The 20,731-nt window shown below is 39.5% G+C and overlaps 1 protein-coding gene across 4 annotated transcripts in view; it reads right to left on the bottom strand.

Moving 5' to 3' along the window:
- Nucleotides 1-20,731, bottom strand: part of ETS1 (ETS proto-oncogene 1, transcription factor) — a 191,995-nt gene that overhangs the window by 116,916 nt on the left and 54,348 nt on the right. The gene's annotated exons all lie outside the window — the stretch shown is intronic.

Here is a 20,731-nt window from a genome sequence, read left to right as displayed (position 1 = left end):
AGGGATTTCAGTAAATATATACAAGGCACCAATGGGAAAGATGTTCTAATCACAGGTGTTGTCTGAGACCCCAGGAATAGGTATGGATCTAATAAAACTCTTTGACTGAGAGTCTTAATAACAAAAAGAAACAATAGGTACTTAGGTGCCAGGAAGTGTCGTCTCCATATTCTTCCCATGTGTCCCCCTCTCTAGGACCATTTCACCTGAAGTGAATCTTACTATTTTATTTGCCTCAAGTCTTTAGGTGGAGCCTTGCAGGATCTCAGAATCATAAATCTAGCACTGGAATGCACCTTGGATATGATATAGCACAACCCCTTCATTTTATAGGTACAGAAACCCAGTCCCAGGGAGATTAAGTGACTTGCCCAGATCAAACAAGTCATAAGTAACAGGGGTGGAATTCGAACCTATACCTCCTGACTCTAAATCCAGAGTTCTTTTCAAGCATCTTAGCAACAGCTTCATTCTCCTTCATGGGTTTCATGATCAATCCAAATGAACAAATTTAGGTCTTAGGGTAAAATTCCACTCAAATTGTATGCAATGTCAAGTCCTCGGTTAAAAAGAAAGAAATAAAATAATGAGCACTTCAGATAGGAAAATTGGAGGCCTGTGTGTGTATGTGCATCTAACTCGAAAATGCCATACCTCTACCCTGTAGCAAATGTCTTGCAACTGTTAGAAAGAGGAAGGCAATGATTTCCATCGGCCACTTCTGTCACAAATACTGGACAAGTGAAGGAATGATGCACAGAAAAGAAATTCATAATGCATTAGTCTCCAGAATGGGAGGTGTGGTATTATCCCAAGGGGTATATAATAAACTAAATACGAATGAAAGAATATGGGGGGCATCCCAACCTCCCCAGTGAGAGCCAATACTTGAACCTCTCTCCAGCACAATCACAACCACCTTTATCCCCCAACACTTCCCTAGTCAGCCTCTCTCCCTCTGCTATTAAAGCTCTCAACTTCTTCCATTCAGTCTAGGCTCTTGCAGGACAGCTATATCCTAACCACTATCCAGGCACTCAAAACAGCATTAGGAAAATTCTTCACACACACCATCATACCAACTCCTAACCCCTTCAGGTCCCAATAACAATAATAACAATAATAATAACAACAACAATAGCTAATATTTATATAGCACTTTAAGGTTTGAAGAGCACTTTAGAAGTATTATCTCATTTTGTCCTTATAAACAACCCTGAGAGGTTAGGTATTATTATTATCCCTATTTGACAGATGAGGAAAGTGAGGCACATAGAAAAGTGATCTTTTTCAGCTAGTATCTGAGTATGGATTTGAACTCAAATATTCCTGAGTCCAAGTCCAATATTCTGTCCACTGTCACCTAGTCCTAGCTGCCTCATAGCTATGGCAGGCATCCCTCTTCAGATAATGTTAGAGCAATGACCTTCACCCACCTGTTTTCTTTTGGGTGGGATAATAAGTTCCACAGATAGAGGAGTAAGTGAATTAAAATCTGCATTTAAGACCTTTTTATATTATCTTTCTCCCAAAATTCACTATGTTTCTGGGTTTTTGCTATAGGTTCTTATCCCCTCATGCCTAGACTATTGCAATAGCCTTCTAACTGGTCTCCAGGCTCTTCCTAATCAAATCTATTTTCCACTCAACTGTCAAAGTGATCTTTCTAAGGTGCAAATCTGGCCATGTCATTCCTCACATTTAAAAAAACCTCCAGTGGCTCCCTATTACCTTCAGGATCAAATATTATCCCATCTTCATCTCATCCTTTTAAAATTTTTTAAATAAGTTTTATCACATATATAATTATCATAGATGAAGTATAGTAGTTTGTGTATATAATTTTAAATACTTGTACATATATAGAGAGTTTCTGCCCAATTAAAAAAAACCTTTTTTTTTACTGATAATCAAGAAACTTTAGAGACCACTGCTATATTGCGAACCAGAGGAGTTAACATTTCAGCTTTCATCTTCCCTTAGCTCACAATCTTACAGTCTTAATTGCCCCCTCTGATCTAACTAGATGGTAGGAATCTTCCCTCTGTCCTCTTCTCACCAAGGCAGATATTAGTTATGCCAGAACTTTGAAAAATATCTTTTTTCTTGCATAGCTGACCAGCACTTCACTGAGTGATGGCTCCCTAAAAAAAAATGCCTTTAAAAAAAGCTCACCAAGCTTTTACATTCCTTGCAAATGTCTCATTTACTGATTGGGCTGGAAAAAATCTACAGAAGTCATTGAAAATGTACCTAACCCACCTCCAAATGGGCGGATGCCTGCTCAGTTCTGGAGAATCTCCAGGGAGAAAGAATTCACAATCCCCTCTAATAACCTATTCTAGGGTCTAAGTTCTTTATAACTAGGCTAAATCCCCTTTGCTGTGATTTAATCCCATTTTCTCTTGTTCTACTCTCAAGGGAGACGCAGAACAGCTGGTCATCCCTTGATACACTTTAAGAATGGCATTAAGTCTGCCCCAACTAAGACTTGAGCCTAATCAATTTCATACTTGGTTCCAATTCACTGCTCACCCAAAGCTCAGTCTCTGTTTCAGTCAAAGAGATGTCTGAGTTGAAGATGGCTTGTGAATTAAATGGAGGTATTGGGGAGGGGCCTTGGAATTAGTAAGGGTGTGTGTGTGTGTGTGTGTGTGTGTGTGTGATTTGAATATAATATTTTTTACTCCAGATCTAGCAAGACTGGCAGCTCAACATGGCAAAAAAGAAAAAAAAAGTCTACTGCCTTAAGCATTATGGGGGTGGAAAAGAAGTGGTTTTCTTTGTGGAGTTTATAATCTAAGGCTTTCTTACATAGAAATACATGCAGAAAAAAGTAAGAGAGGTCTTATAATTCTAAGGAAACATGAAGGGTAAAGAAAGATTTCTGGAAGGACCAATGGAAAAATGATTAATTCTTTACTTAAAAAAAAAGAAAAAAAGGAATTTCCCTCCTCCATAGGGCACTTAGTGTGTTTGAATTATCTAGGCAGCCCTAGGGAAAAGTGAATGAACATGCAGAGGTAGGAAGAAAAGGCATGATCTCTGGGCCTCCCTGACTCCTTCCAGGTCTGCTCTGAGACTTTTCAATTGAATTCTCTTCCTCATCTCTCCTCCTCTCCAGAGCAGCAGCCATGCATCACATTGAGTTTAAAATAAAGGCATGTTCTTCCCAAAGAATTCACACACAAATAATCTCATTACCCCAGTGCTTAGGTTTATACAGCAGACGTCTTCTGCCAGGGGAAAAAAATGCACTCTTAGCTCACTCACATGGAACAGCTGCGAGGAGAGAAATGGTATTTAATTCATTGTGAAATATTCAACAATGGCTACACTGCACTTTTAAAAGCCTTTTGATAGTAAAACCCACAGGGAACAGCCCATCCTGTATGCTGAAAAGCAGCTTCCCCACAATTAGTCTCTCTATTCAGAGGTCTAAGGAGTCTGTATAAACTTCAGCACGTGCTATGTACACTGTGTATAGCTTCAAGGGTATAACCTTTCAGGAACTTTTTAGTGTTTAATATTGCTCAGAGACTCTGTCTGCTAATAAAGGCTGTCAAGAGAAGGGGAAGTAGAGGGCAAAGAGAATGTTAGATGTAGGTCCAAGGATAAGTATATTCGGACAACTATTTTTCTCAAAGCAGCCGTGTAAACTTGTATGTACCTACACGCCTTTCTCCTATTGGATAACCACTCATGTCCATTCTATCTCTTTTCCATTCCCACTGCCACCATCTTAGTTCAAGTCCTCATTACCTCTTGACTGGACTGGCTATACGGGGGGAGGATGGGGGAGCTAATCAGTCTTCCCACCTCCAGGCTCTGTGGCACTTAGAAGGAAAAGCGTTAGATTTGGAATCAGAGGGACAGCTCAAATCCCACCTCCACCAGTTCAGATCTATGTGACTTTGAGCACACATAACCTCTCTGGGCTTCAGTTTCCTCATCTACTGACTTCTAAGGACCCTTCCAGTTCTGAAGTTATGTTAGCTCTAATTGGGTATGCCAGCTCTTATTGGCTCTCAAGAGCTGATTATTAAATTTTTAGTGTGAGCATTTATACTTTGGAAATTGGCAAATGCTACAGACTACGGTTTGATTTATTGTTTTGTTGTTTGTCTAGGCTCAAGAAAATGATGGAGAAAATGTTAATAGTGCAGTTTAAATTTCAAAGTGTGTCCTTGGTACATTTTTTGCCCCTAGAGAGCTGGTTATTAAATATTTACCAGCATATCCCTGCCTCCAATCTAATCACCACCACCGAGTATTTAAAAAAAAAAATCTTAGAAAGGAACTTAGAAGCCATCTAATCTAGCTTGCAAATGAACAAAAGTTTAAGGTATCTGTATAAACTGCAGCACAGCAAATATCAGTCTACAAGAACTTCACCTACAAGAACTTCAAGAACCCAAGTTTTCATTAGTATGAATATTCTTTCCTCTGGTGCAGTTCACAGATGTTTTATACTTCTCATTCCCCTCCTGGCTGTGCTGATTATCCTCTGGACCTGACCACCATGACTCAGCTGCCTTCTCACTCTGGACCTCTGGGCCATCCCAACCTCTTTTCCCTGATAAGAAAATTCCTTCCAGGGCACTCCATTCTGGGGACAGGCCCAGGCCAGATATGCTTCATTCCCCTCCCACACTGTGCCTCAGACTCTACAGACTTCACCACTATGGCTCCATCTCTTTCTCCCTCCTCACTTTTCAGCTTTTTTATGTGCTGTCTTCTCCTATTGGAAGGTAAGCTCCCTGAGGACAAGGCACTATCTTACTTTTTGCTTATATGTGTCTCTGCAGCACTAAATACAGTTGCTGGAACATAGTAAGTGCTTAATAAATATTTGTGCTTGTCTTACCTACTTTGCAGGCCTTAGTGTATGATTAATAAATTGCTGTGGCAAAAAAAAAAAAGCTTCATCACCAGGTGGACAACTCTGTTGCTGAATCTCTTTGAGTTCATTTTGCTTGATTTTCACATGACAGACACAGACAGTCAATAAACCTTTACTGACCACAAAAGTTGTTTTACAAAGATAACTAAGACATGGTTGAAACCAGGTATCATCATCATTATCATCATCATCTTTAGCTTTTATGTAGTACTTTGAGGTTGACAAAGAGTTTGGAGTGAGCTAGGTGGTGCAGTGAATAGAATACCAGACCTGAAGTCAGGAAGACCTGAGTTCAAAGCTGTCCTCAGACACTTACTAGCTATTTGACTTTGGACAAGTTGTTTAAACTCTGTCTGCCTCAGTTTCCTCAGCTGTAAAATGAGGATAATAAAATCAATCAAATGAGACAATAATTGTGAAGCACTTTGCAGAGTACCTGGTACATGGTAAACATTATATAAACGCTAATTATTGTTATTACTATTATCTTTGGTAGACAAGAGGGAATCATTGAATTTTTTTTTATCACAGCTATACTTCAGAAAGAATAATCTTCACTGTATTCCTACTCTAGTGCCACATTGTGATGTAGACATAACCCTAAATTCTCAGAGGCTATGTTTGATGGAGTACAATCTCTGTCAAGCCCTACTAAATTATGAGAAAAACAAAAATACTTAGAGCATAGGCCAAGTTGTGGACTATGAATAGTAATAATAATAAACATTTATATCACATTTACTATGTGCTGGGTACCCTACCAAGTGCTTTACAATTATAATCTCATTTTATCTCCATAGCAACCCTTGGAAGTAGATGCTATTTTTATCCCCATTTTACAGATGAGGAAACTGAAGCAAACAGTGGTTTAGGAGACTTGCCCAGAGTCACAGAGCCAGTAAGTGTCTGAGGGGAGATTTGAACTCAGATCTTCCTGATTCCAGTCCTGGAACTCTATCCATTGAATGCTTACCTAACTCCAAACTCTTTGTAAACCTCAAAGTGCTATATAAATGCTAATGAGGACAACCAAAGACAACATCATGATAATGATGATGATGATGATGATGATGATGACAATGATGATGATACCTGGTATTCATAGTTCTCCACCATTGGTTCCAAGTTATCTTTCAAGCACTGCTTCTTTTTACATGCCCTATGTTCCAGCCACACTGTCAGTCAGCCAACTAGAATTTATGAAGCACCTACTATGTGCCAGTCACTGTGCTAAACATTGGATTATCAATCACTTCCCAGACACATTTTGTACTTAATTACTCCCTGTACCTTTACTCTCTCTATTCCTTGTAGGTTGAGTGGCATTCTTTCCCAAATCTGACTACTGAAGTCCTACCCATCTTATCACACTCAGCTTATACACCACCTTTGTCATGAAGTCTTCCCTGATCTCTCCAGTAGTCAGTGATTTTTTGCACTGTATGTTTTCTTTTTGCCTCTCTTATGCAACCACCATATGCTACCTATGTGTCTTATCTACCTAATTAGATTATAAGCTTTTTGAGGGCAGGAACTATGTCTTAGTCATCTTTGTAAAACCACTCAGTGACTCTAGTAGCATAATCACTTGGACTATGCCTATACTGGCTGCCTCAAAGGGCTATTATGGCAAATAAAATAATTGATATGTTAAACCCTGGGCACCAAAACATATTTGTTTAAAAAATAAATAAATAAATAATGAATGAATGAATGAATGAATGAATGAATGAATGAATGAATGGATTAAATCAGACTGGCCCATCAAAAAAAAATAATAATATTGGCCCTTCCCCCACCCCAATTTCCTCTTGGTTTGATGATCATGAAAAACATGTTTGTGGGCTGCTGGCTGTGTCTGCCACAAAGAAATATTTGTATCCTCCTAAACTAGTGAGATGGGTAGAAGAAAGGGTAAGGTTGGCTGAGGTAATGTAGGTGGAGTGATGTATGTTTGGTGGGAGGTTGTATAAGTTTGTGGGGAGATTGTCTTAATCTACATATCAGACTGTCCCATAGTCACAGACCCTATCTTAAAATCATTAAATTACAAGAAGTTCTGCTGTGATAAGGTGCTCTCGGGAGCTTGCTTGATGGTGTAGGCTCTGGGAGCAGAGAGGCAACAAGACAATGCAGAAATCCATGGGCATGCATCTGAGGTTAGGAGAAAACTGAGCCAAGTCATGTGTGAAACCAAACCCAAAGTGCGTGTGATTGTGAGACTTAGAAAAGTTTGGCTCTTGTTGGGGGTGCTTAGGATCTCAGAATTTCCAAGGTGAAGGCTGGAACAGATGAAATGCCTAAAACTGTGATCCTGGGCAAGAAACCTCAATGTGCTCAGGTTAGATCGAAACAAACATGATGAGATTTAGGATACTTTTCAGTATATCATTCACATATTTTTTAATTTCTAGAAGTCATAGACAACTTCCATCCCCAAATCAAACATATTATACAGATCTAGCATTAGAGGGGATCCTGTTTAGTCTAACCTCTTCATTTTGCGGGGAGAAAATAGACCCAGAAAACAGAATATATATATGACTAACCCAAGGGTATTTAGGTAGCAAGTGGCAAAAGATAAAACCTAACTCCAAATCCTCAGCTTCAACATACTTCTTCAAATCTATTCACCAGGTTAGAAGGACAAATTTTGCTTTACTGGGTACTTCCCTCATTCTTCACTGATGGCAATGCCAAGGGCAGCTACATGCTTTAAAGCAGTTGGAAAAAGGATGTGTGATGAAAACACTACATCCTCCTCCCACCCAATGATTTCCATGCAAAGATAGATTCCATGCAAAAGTAGCCTGCTGAAGTCTCCTTCTCTGGCTATTCAGGTAGAGATAGAATATTTTTAATTTTTAATTTATTTTATTTTTAATATATAGAACAATACAAGCACTTCCATAACATAGTATAATTAAAAAAAAAAGATTTGCACATGAAACTGCAAATCTATTATGTACACTTTTTTTTTATATTGCTCTGAAGTCATGAACTGACTTTTCTCATTGGAAAAAAGAAGGGATTAAACTATAGCAGTTGATATTTATATAAGGTTTTACATGTTGTTTGGTCCTTTCAATCATATCTGGCTCTTTGTGGCCCAATTTGGGGTTCTCTTGGCAAAGATACTGGAGTGGTTTGCCATTTTCTTCTCCATCTCACTTTACAAGTGAGAAAACTGAGGCAAACAAGGTTAAGTGACTTGTCCAGGATCAAACAGCTAGTAAGTGTCTAAGGCTGGAATTGAACTTCGGTCTTCTTGACTTTGCAGCACTCTATCCACTGTGCCATCTAGCTGCCCAGGGTTTTACATATAAATTATTTTATTTGCCACAATATCCCCTTGAGCTAGCCAGTATAGGCATTAACAGCTCCATGTTACAAATAATAATAAAACTGAAGCTCAGGAAGATAGTGACCTGCCTAGGTTCACACAGCTAGTAAGTGGACAAACTAGGGTCCAAACCAAAGCTTCTGAGTTCAATGTTCTTTCAAGTAGACCACTGCTCTCTCACCCTTGTATCTCCAATGTTCTATGAGACAGGGTCTTGCTCCCTGGACTCAAGGTGATTGAAAATCCTTTCCTTTTGTCCAAGAGTATTTATGATAGAGACTGTCTTGGTAACAGGTTGATAGTTCAGAAAATAGGCCAATGATTAGAAGACTGACCTCCCTGAAAAGTATGCGGTACATTGGAAGGCTGTGTCCTGGGGAGCTTACACAATCCCAGCATTTTATCTATTCTGTTTGGCTGTTAGTATATACTTTCACAGGGCTCTGACTCCAGGATTTATACTCTTCACAGGCACTGATTCTTCCATTCACATTATCATTTCTTTTTCCCTCCTAGAGATAGGAATGTTGTGGAAAAGCTTATTGTTTAATGGAATCTACATGAAAGGCAGACCAAAGCGTAATTTTCCTACATGTAGTACAAAGCAAATTTTCCCAAGAAGAGGAAAGAGGGTGTTTGACATTTATGAGCTTAAAGAAAAAGTACATTTTTTTTCAACATGTTAAATAGTCATAGGAAAAGGAAGGAAGAGAAAAGGGGGAAAAGGAGGTATGCTTTCTGACTTTAGAGACTACAGGTTGCATGAGAGCAGGGACCATGTCTTAGATATCTTTCTACCTTATCCAGCACCTTAGTACTTTTCACAGTAGCTATTTGATGAATAGCAACTGAATGAGTGAACAAATGTAGTCCACAAGAATGAAGTCCAACTAAATTTGGACAGACCCAGGTAGTAACAGAGAGTTTATAGAAAAGATGTCCATGTAGCTGCACACCTAAGCTCAATATCTGGAAGAAATTAGGTGGGGCCTAAAAGAAATCAGGGATCAGACAGTTAAGAGATTAAGGGAATGAGTAACTCATAACTCTGGCTCCATAGTTATTTAAACTACTTTCTCACTTTTGAAATGATCATTTCTACAACAGGGAAAGGAGTGTGGAGATCTAGTAAAAATCTTGAGGAGTAATCCTATCTGCCAGGATAAACTCAAGCATTAATTGCACTCATTTCTTAGACCGTAAGAAGGCCAATAAGAAACAAATAGTTCCTCAGGGGTCATGAATGAGATGAACTATGTCGCCAAAAACTGGAGAGAGTAAAATATAACCCTGAGATCTCTTGAAAGTGAAAAAGGGAGCATAGCTGACTGATAAGACCATGGGGTCTGAACTGGAAGTTCCTAACTGCCTGGCATCAGGCCACTAACCCTGGCTGCCTCTGAAAGTCAAAGGTTGCACCATACATCAATGGAAAGGTAATTTTTCCTCAATCTCCAATTAGGTCCCATGTTTGACCTATAACCTCTAGCCAATAAGACATTTGTACTCTCCTGACAGGCAACTCAGAGAAAAATGAATGACTAAAAGCTGAAGGGCATGTGATAAATTTACTCTAAAAAAAACCCAAAATCTATTTATTCATTAAAATTCATACAATTAATAGAACTTATTCATTGCCTCATGTAAACAGGTATACAGCAACAGTTTTCTTAACAATCTGTCTATCTCCTAGTCCAGTCCTATCTAAAACCATCTACCAACCTCTTGCAAAAGCCAATCTATGTACAAAATCTGTATTGTGTCCATTTTATTTATAAGTATATATATATGTATATATATATACACATATGTATGCTTTTAATATTAACATTTTCTTTTTTGCCATAATAAAAAGTGAAAATTTGATGAATATTTCATATTTGTATTAGTTAGCAGATATACAGTTACATTTATAAGGTCACAGATTCATAGCTTAAAAATAAATATGTGTATATATACATATACATGCACATATATGTATACATACGTATAGATATGTGTATATGTACATGTGTGTATGTATATACGTATACTTGTGTGTGTGTGTGTGTGTGTGTGTGTGTCTCTTTCTAGAGGACAGGCTCCTGTAGGTACATCACCTACTGTGAATTCACAAGGATGATGGCATACTCAGAGATGTGAGTGATGGTAGATGATGGTAGATTACTCTTAAACTCTCTTGTCGTACATCAGGGTCTAGAGAATAGTGACCAAACAATACACGAGCTCTCCATCTCAGTTCCTAGCTTTGTCTTTCTCCTGGCTTTGTTGGTAGCACCAGGGTTAACCACCCCCCTCCTCACCAGCCCTGCAGAGCAATGATTTCTGTTTTATTTCAGCAGGGGAAGTGTGTGCCTGCCTGATTAGGCTGATGGTTTCCTCTTTTCCCATAACCTCCAGACCCCCATGGGCCCAAGTGTTTACTCTCTGAAATAAAAAATCTGCTGGTGTTTTTCTTTTTTTGTGCTAGTGTATTTTGGGAGGACTGCAGGGGTGGGGGGAAGAGAGTTGGAGGGGAATGAACACACCTCCTCCCTCTCTCTCCCACTTCCCCCTCCCCACCCCAATTCTTTTCCAGCTGCAGGCTCAGTGCTGAGACCCCTGGCTACAGTGCAAGAAAGAAACTTATTAATGAGGGAGTTTGGTCTCCTGCTTCAGCAGCTATAAACACAGCAAACATCTGGAGAGAGAGCAAGAGTCTCCGTGCTGCCAGACACTGAGAAAAACAGGCTGTTTCCAAGATTCCATCCCCCACACACTCCATCTCACTCCCCCCCCTACACTTACACACACTCCTCTCTGCTGAACTTCAGCTCTTCACATTAACCACCCACCCAATGATTTCCATTCACAGACAGATCTGAGCAGCATCCAGCCTGCTGAAGTCTCCTTGCTGCTCTGCTCTGGCTCCTTAGCCAAAGCCAAGTGTCACTGACTTCAGTGAACACCATCTCCCATGCTCAGCCCCCATGTATGAGAGTTATAAGGGAGGGGTCAAACTGCTTGAATCAAATAAGGATTCCATGCCCTAGGGACTTTTTTCCCAACTAGGACTAAATATTTGTGGTTTGGAAAAGTTAAGAGAACTTCACCCCCCCCTTTGCCCCCCCCTTTACTGCCCCCCCCCAGTCCCCTTTATTCCCCTGGGAGTTCCAGGCAGTTACTGTTGAGTCCCAGGGTTTTGAGAAATAGCTATCTGGGGATGTGTAAGCAAGAATCCAGTGATTTAATTCAAGATCTGCCTACCAAAGATAGACTCTTACAGGAGTCACTTTCTGGGTCTTGATTTTCTCCAGTGCTTTTGAAATCTTGTAATGTTACAGAATCATTACTCTATGAGTCTCACTCGATTAAGGCCATGACTTAATCACTCTTCTCTTTCTTGTCCCCACTGTGGTTCCTTTTCCTTTCATTTAAAAAAAAATGGGACCCAGTTCATAGGGAGTGGCAAACCTACTAGCTGAGTGTCAGCAAATTAGCCATGGACAGTGGCCTGAGGCTTGGAGAAAAGCCATTTTCAGACTACATCAAAAATAAAATAAAAAGACAGGGAAAAGAAAGGAGATTGGCAGCCTGTTTGGAGGTAAAGGGGAGCAGAAAGTAGGTTTTCCTGATCTAGCCTTACATGTCCCAGTCCCTGCTGTTTTCTCAAATCCAAATAATGTAGTTAAATGAAACAACACTTTCTTTCCAAAGGATCTAATGCCCTTCAGCTCATGCTGAGAATTTCTAATACAGTAGGTGCTAGTAAAATGATCCTGAAAACAGGAACCAGCCCACATGCCCAGGGCCTCAAAAAAATTAAAATGAGTCAAATAAAAATGAGGACAAGTTATTCTCTTTTCTGTTTTAGATCGATTTTCGTGAAAAATCAAGATGTCAAGGAAAACCCTAAGTGTGTACACTATAGATAGATATGCATTTTGTTCTTCATTCAGTGAAATGGGGAAGCTAATGGCACTGGTACATGCACTGGACCTAGGACATGTTTCTTGGCCAAATGAATATTTTATATAAGGGCACTGGATTTGAGGTCAGAAGATCTGGGTCTGAATTCTAGCTCTTTTACTTGATGCTTCTGTGATGGTCCCACATCACAAACTGCCTTTTGAATATCTCAAATCATAGACATCTATCTTAAACTCAACAAGTCTAAAACAGAACTTCTTTCCCACTAAACTCTCCCCTCTTCCCGACTTCCTTATTACCATCAAGGGGAAAACCACCATCCCTGACACCTAGGCTTAGGACGTGGTGGTCATCCTCTAGTCCTCATTCTCACTCACCCTACATATCTAATCCATTTCCAAATCTTGTCATTTCTGTTTCATAACATCAATACCTCCTTATCTCCACTTCCACAGACACAATTCTGGTTCAGGCCCTCACCACCTCTTGCCTCTACTATTGCAATAGCTTTTTAACCAGTCTCTTGCTTCAAGCCTCTCCTCACTCCAGTCCATCTCCCACTCAGCAGCCAAAGTAATCTTCCTAAAGTATAGGTCTCATCATGTCACCCTCCCTATTCAAGACACTCCAGTGGCTCCCCAGTACCTCCAAGGCCAAACATACAATCTTATCTTTGGCATTTAAAGCTTTGTACAACCTAACCCCTTCCTACCTTTCCAGTGTTCACATTCTTTAATCCTGCCGTGAGCTCTATACCTCTGACCTTTTTGCTGTTGCTTTCACATGACATTCCATCTGATGTTACCTTCCATCTTCTTTGAATATATCTTGTAAGTACCTAGTTATTTGCAAGCTTTTCCCCCTATTAGAACATGAACTGCTTGGGGGCAGTGCCTGGTTTTAGTTTTAGTTTTTGATTTTTGTTTGTTTTTTGCTTGTTTTTGTTTTTGTTTTTTTGTATCCTAGGCACATACTATTAAAAAAAAAAGTACTTATCAGATGCTTTCTTATTCACTGACTTAGCCTGGACAGACTGCAACTTCTCTATACTCCAGTTTCTTCATGTCTAATAAAATAGGCTAATCTAGATGATCTTAAAAGGTCCTTCCAGTTCCTATAATGAAAAGGATACATTCCAACAACTAATACTTAATTTTCAGAAGCTTCATTACCATACACAAAAATAATACAGGATTATTCTAGGCTATATTCCAAGGTACATCAAACAGGGCAGTTCTTTCCCTCCTCCTCTTCAAAGAGACAAACTACCATTTCATCCATCTTTAGGACACTTCTGAGTCTTTGGTTTAAGATTTATCCAGTGGCATAGTTCAAATGGTGCCAGCCCTACTCCCAGGGAAATTGATCTAAAAGACCTAAAGGTTCATCACTTCTATAAACTAGGTTCAGATCTAGCCTGTCCATGAATAGTCTGTGCCTGAGAGATCACCACCAGCTTCTCTTATTTCAACCCAGTTGCAAGGGGACCAAAACTTCCCCCAATCCAGACTGACATTATTAAGAGAGATTTTGCTCCCAGAGGATATGCTAATTGAGGAATCATTGTACTAAAGAATACTCAAAGCAAAATGTTTCTTGAAAACAGCTTTCATATTAGTTCCTTTAATATAGCCTCAGAGTTCAAATGCTTTCATTTAGGATATTCTGCCAACCTACAAGGGAAAATGATGTAGTGCAAAGAATTCTGGATTTGAAGACAAAAGACCTAGGTTCAAATACTGGTACTGCCACTTACTACCTGCATGACTTGGAGTAAGTCACTTAACCACTCTGGGCCTCATTTTCTTCATATATAAAATGTGAGGGTCAGACCAGATGAGGTCTTTTCCATGTCACAATCTAGGGACCTACTACTTCTCTACCGAGACACAATCAAAACTCGACAGCCCTGGAATACAAATAAAACACAAACAAAAAAAGGCCTGTTTCCAAGAAAAAAGTACTTGAAAGAAGGTTATCCAAAACACAAGCCAATATCCTCAGCAGAGACAGTTTAAAACACCATTCATAAAACCCACAAGCTGTCCTGAGATGGTCAGTTGAAAGAACCAACCTGCTATCAGAATAAACATTTCCATGCAAGGTGATTCTCTATTTAACAAGTCTCTCTGGCATCACATTCAGATTCTTCCACACTTAAAAGCCAGACTGGAGGAGTCTGTTTGTCCTTCTGAGGCTTTCCACCTGGTTTTTGAGAGCCCTTTCCAAACACTCACCCAATTTTGATCTCCTCCAGCCGTCCAGCCATCTGAGAAGACTCCAGAAGAGACTGAGCTTGGACACTTGAGACATCTCCTGCTCCTGAACTTTCAGTTTATTTGGGAAAGGAATTCTTTCTTTCTGGAATTTTACTAGTAAGTTTTTTAAAAGGAGAACTCAGTCATAATGCAATATAAAACCACCTGCTTGTTGCATCTACTTTCTTCTCAAAAATATCTAACACTTTCTGCCTGGGATTTTTTTTCTCTGGCTAAACATTCTTTCCCATTGGACTAAAAATTATATTTGTGAAAGAACCATATATTTCTTTATCACACTCAATATAGGGTAACTACGTGGTGCAATGGATAGAATGCAGGCCTAGTGTGAGGAAGACTAATCTTCCTGAGTTCAAATCTGGTCTCAGACATTTACTAGCTATGGGATCATGGTCAAGTCACTTATCACTATATGCCTCAGTTTTCTCATCTGTAAAATGAGCTGGAGAAGGAAATGGCAAACCACTCCAGTATCTCTGCCAAGAAAACCCCAAATGGAGTCAGGAAGAGTTGGACATGACTGAACAAGAACAATAGGACTCTTACCCACAGAAGTCCTCAATGCATGAATGACTGACTTTCAGAGTGAATGGAATACAGGTATTATTTAACACATGTATCCAAATACTTCAATACAAACTATAGATAGAAAGAAAAGAAGAAGGAGGAGGATGAGAAGATTTGAATTTAAATCACTTTTTTGAGAAGAGAACAATTATGCCTTTTCAGTGGAGTGAAATAGCAAAAACCATATTATAGCTGGGAGGGAAAAAATTAACTTACAACCCAGAATAATTTTCAATGTGATGGCCACAAAAATGAAGGTAGGGTCCTAAATTAATCCTCTTGGGGGCAGGGGTAAGGGGAGGAGGTAGTTAGCTTCATCCAATTTAATACAACAATCATTCATTCTTTTCCATGACCACACACTATGCCCCAACCCTAACCAGTCAATTTTGAAGTGCATACTTCGGTTACAAGGAAGTTCCTGTTGGTATGGGGATCAATAAGTGAAATACAACTTTCTCTGCCTTTTCTGGAAAGCCATTCAGGGACATTTCACACTGATGGTTAATTAATAGTGTTCTTTTCCTGTAATGACACTATCATCATTATCAATGTCAAAATGTAAGCTCCATGAAGGCAGGTATTGTTTCAGGTTTTTGTCTTTTTAACTCCCATTGCCTAACACAGTGCTTTCTCAGTAGTAAGTGCTTTCAAATATTGAATTGAATGGAACCATATATTGTCACCTGACACATCATGAGCAGATCCAATATGATCAGGGAGTTCAGCTGGAATTCAGGATACAACCTGTACTCCAACACCAGTTCCAAAATAGATTGTTTGACCCCAAATGCGTTGGAATCTTCTTCGGGGACCCAGTTCCTCCATCTGTAAACTACTCACCATAAACTATGTCCCTTTCTAAATAGAGCTGTAGTGTGAAAGCATCATGCTGCTAAGTGAGAGGAAACGGTAATGGTGTCTTGGAGGAGTGGTATAAGGAACTGATGCAAAAATGAATAATGACAGGATAAACTTATTACTGTGGAGCTGGAGTGAAATCCCTCATCATGAGGGATAGAGGAAGGGAAGAGAGGAGTACGGGGTCAGTAAGATCCACTCCAGTCAGACTATAAACAGAAACAGACTTTGCAGCCGTGTCTTGTGTAAGGGGCTCCATTGATTCACAAGACTCCCGACTGAGGGATGACGAGAAGCTGAGATAGAAAGGGCCCATTCATTCATGAGGAACTCCTGGGCTCAGCCTCCATTGGTTCTTGCTAATGGCTCCAGGCTGATGGGAGAAGTGGGGGGGGGGGATGGAGAGGCTGGGAGAGGATAAGGGAAGGAGGAGGTAGAAAATGAAAGAAAATGATGACTACAAGATTGTCATGAAGAAATGTACAGCTGCACAGGCAACTGCATGCAAATGTGGCTTCCTTATTTAGCCCTATAGTTAATGTCCTCAGATTCATCTTTCTTTCCCCTTTTCTTGTTGTCTTTGCCCATCCCCCTCCCCTTGTCTTTTTCTAGGTCTATACACATCTCTTGATTTTTTTTCTTTTTCCTTTTATTCCTTGGGTCATTTTTTAATGTTTTTTTTTCTCCCCCTTCATTTTTTCATTATCCACCTCTCCTTCTACATCCACCTTTATTATCTGTCCAATTATACATATCTTCTCTCTATATATCCCTCCCCTTCTAGTTGTTCTCTCCTTGTCTTTGTATTTCACTCAGTCCACAGTTTTATCTACTCCTCTTACAGTCATGTTTTTCCATGTTCCAACTCTCCATCTCTCTCTGTTTCTGTCTCTGTCTCTCTTTCTCTTTCTCTCCTTCTGTTTCTCTCCCCTCAAATGCCCTATCTCCCTTGAGTCTAAGCTCTTTGTGAATCAAGAAGAGAGGGGAAAAAAGGAAGAGAGAGCTACAATGAGTGGGTCTAATCATTTTTCAGTGACCCCCCTCCTGTTGGGTATTCCAGTCACCAACAGATGTGCAGTCCCTGTGAAAAGAAGTCCATTCATCCCTTCTTGAAGGGGAGTAGGGGTGGGGAGGAGGAGTGTCCATGAGACTGAGGCTGAGAAGGAGACTGGAGTTATAAATAGGATAAAAGAAAATGAAAAAAAAATGTAGAATCTCTCTCTCTCTCTCTCTCTCTCTCTCTCTCTCTCTCTCTCTCTCTCTCTGCCTCTCTCTCTCTGTCTCTGTCTCTGTCTCTCTCTCTCTCTCTCCCTTTTTCATTCTCCCCAACTTCAAGGAAATGTGCTATAGCTGAAGGAGACATTGGTTTGGTCCATGTCTTCACCTCCCTTCCCCATACGCCACTACCAGCCTCTTCCCAGCCTACACGCAGCCATTGGGAGAATAGAAAAGCAGCCCAGATAAATGCATGCCCCTCCTTTCTCTGGACAGCTCTAATCAAGGAAAAGGAAAGATCACACAGGACCAAGGCCATGGTCAATTTTTCATCTGTTAGATGGAGTCTTGGATGGAGGGAGGCATTTCCATTCTGTTCACAGCAGAGACTGCCCCCAACTGGCTAGGGTTACATCTCCAATGGAAGTTTGGTGGCATTTCTGAGCTACAGTTCATGGTGTCTTACTTGAGAATTGGTTATCACTCTGGTAAAAGAGGATTCTTGCACTGACCCTCTGCCCCTTCCCCTATCTTGAGCAGCTCCAGGTGATTTCAATGTCCAACATGTCACCTGTAGAGGGGAACATGTACTAGGATACTTTACACTAGCAATAATACTGTACTTTTTAAAAGCAGCTTATTTACTTCATATACATTAACTCATGTGTTCTCTTGTGAACACTTCTCCGTTTAGAAAGATCTTGTGGGGAGAGAGTGTTACATCAGTTGAGAAAAGTGAAAGAAGTTTCTCTCCCATGAAAAGATGGCAGGACTGTCAAGTTTTCATTTGAGGGAGATGGTATTTTGATTCCTGCTAGAATGTAGGTCTGGATGGAGTTATGGCCCCAGCTAGGACAAAAGTTCCCAAGATCTAAAGAGATGAAAGATATATATGGTAGGAAAGCTTCAACCTTTGTCACAGAGACAGGACTGAACCCAAGCCTTCTAGTATTGATTTGTTTTAGAAAATATGAATGTATGAACAAAATTACCCTTTTTAGGGGGCCATGTCATTAAAAGTTACTTTTCTTAAAGAACTCTAGTTCCTAGGTTCTGAGTCTAATCTAGGAACTTGTTCAATGTCTTCTCATCAGCTAGGTGATGAGGTGGATAAAGCATTAGGCCTGAAGTCAGGAAGGTATGAGTTCAAATCCAGCTTCAGATGCTAGCTGTGTGACCATGGATATGCCACTTTCTCTGTCTCAGTTTCTTCAACTGTAAAATGGTCATAAGGGTAGTACTTAATTCCAAGGGTTTTGTGAGAATCAAATAAGATAATATTTGTAAAACACTTAGCAAAGTTCCTGGCATATAGTAGGTGCTTAATAAATGCTTGGTCCCTTCTCAGCATCTCCATGTAATAAGTAGATATCTAGTACTTTTATATCTGGGGTACACAGAGAGGAAATGATATATCGGGAACTTCAAATTGACCAAATAAGATATGTACAGTGCTAGGTAAACCTTAATTAAAGGGCTATGTAATTGTCAGCTATTACCACCACCACCATTATCATCTTTTTCATAGCAACAGGCAGAGTACCATTTGTCTCCCAGTCTAAGGTTCAGTCCGTGTAGCACCTTTGCTCTTTAATGTGACTAAAACTGTTATTGTTTGACAACAGCTCATCATCTCAAAAGCCGACAAGAGTTAATGGAGTGAAAAAGCAGGGCCCCTATAATCCAGTATCATGTTAATTCTGCTCTGAGCTGAGAAACTGGCGATCAGAAAAAGGATATAATTGATCCTCTCTCTCCTTCCTTCTCTCTTACCTTCCTTCTCTTCTCCCTTACCTTCCTTCTCTTCTCCCTTCTCTCTTCTCTCTCTGACATTCATTCTCTCTTCTTCCACCTTTCATTCCTACTTCTCCCTCTTCTACTCCCTGCCTCTACATGTATGTTTGTCTCTTTCCTTCTTTGTCTTGTCATTCTCTCTCTGTCTCTGTCTCTCTCCCCCTGTGTCTATTTTTTTCTCTCTAACTCTCTCTATTACCATTTTTCCCTGTCTCCCTTTCTCATTCTTTTGCCCTTTCATGTTTTTTTCTAAAGCAAACAGTAAATTTAATTTTTTGTTTTAAACATACCTGAGGCAAATTTTTAAAAATATGAGCTATTTCCCAATTGACAAATGATCAAAGGATATGAACAGGCAGTTTTCAGGAGAAAAATTCAAAGCTATCCATAGTCACATGAAAAATATTCTAAATCATTATTGATTAGATAAGTGCATATTAAAACAACTCTGAGGTACCATCTCATACCCATCAGATTGGTTAACATGACAGAAAATGAAAATGATAAATGCTGGAGGGGATGTAGAAAAATTAGGACATCAATGCACTTTTAATGGAGTTGTGAAGTGGTCCAACCATTCTGGTGAACAATTTGGAACCATGCCTAAAAGACTATAAAACTGTGCATACTCAGAAACTAGGTCTATGTCCCAAAGAGATAAAAGAGAAAAAGAAAAAGACCTATACGTACAAAAATATTTATAGCAGCAGCTCTTTTTATGGTGGCAAAGAATTGGAAATTTAGGGGATGCTCATCAATTGGAGAATGGTTGAACAAGTTGCAGTATTTGATTATGATGAAATGCTATTGTGCTGTGAAAAATAACAAAGAAGATGGTTTCAGAAAAAAACCTGAGAAGACGCCTATGAACTGATTCAAAGTGAATAGAACAAGGAGAGCATTGTTCACAATAACACCAATATTGTAATGACATTCAACTTTGAAACACTTGTCTACTTTGTCAATACAACGACCTGAGACAATTCTAAAAGTCTCATGATAAACAAGCTATCCAGATCCAGAGAGAGAGATTATGAGCTCTAAGTGTAGACTGAAGCATATTTTTTCACTTTCTTTATTTTTCTTGCTTTTTTTTGGCATCATGGATAATATGGATATATATTTTTCATGACTTCACGTGTATAATGGATATCACATTGCTTGCCTTCTCAATGTGTGAAGGAAGGAGGGAGATAATTTGGAACTCAAAAATTTTTTAAATTAATGTTAACAAAATAAATAAACACATTTTTTTAAAAAATAGAAGTTCCTAACTACAGAACAGAGTCACACAGGATCAAAATGTATTGTTGGGTATAAACATTTCCACTGACTTTTTCCCCAAGAGGGATTCTTCAGGGTAAAGTGTAAGTACTCTGCAGACTAAAATGAAAATATAATTCATTAATTGAGATGACGTGGGGTAAAAATTCAGGTTTTGTCTGTGAGACTTAGGCCTTACTTACTTCATTTAACACTATGTTCGCACGACAAATTGAGTTTAATATTCAAATTGATCACCTCTAATGTAATCCCCCAGTCCTCCCAACTCAGGAATTCATGATCAGTGAAGTTGAGGCAAACAGATAAAGGATGCAATGTGTTTTGTGAGAAGCCACAGTCCCTAAGGTGCAATGAAAGTAGGCCTAAGCATCTAGAATCTTTGGCCTTCCACTTCTCATGGGTCGACAGATCATCAAATTGTAATCCTACAAAGCATTCTGTCTCTACAGCTCAGATTCCACTTTTCAAAAAGGTGATGAGGCATTTGCTTAAATATCAACCTCCTTGCGCAGATCTGACATCCCGTACACTGGAGGGAAGCATTTCCTATGTTTCCTAATCAGGGTATTTAGCCAC

Source organism: Phascolarctos cinereus, unplaced genomic scaffold (assembly GCF_003287225.1).
Source record: "Phascolarctos cinereus isolate Bilbo 61053 unplaced genomic scaffold, phaCin_HiC Scaffold_726;HRSCAF=1367, whole genome shotgun sequence".
In the NCBI taxonomy this organism is placed as follows: domain Eukaryota; kingdom Metazoa; phylum Chordata; class Mammalia; order Diprotodontia; family Phascolarctidae; genus Phascolarctos; species Phascolarctos cinereus.
The sequence above is the reverse complement of the archived record's forward strand: the minus strand, read 5'-3'. Positions and strand labels throughout refer to the sequence as shown.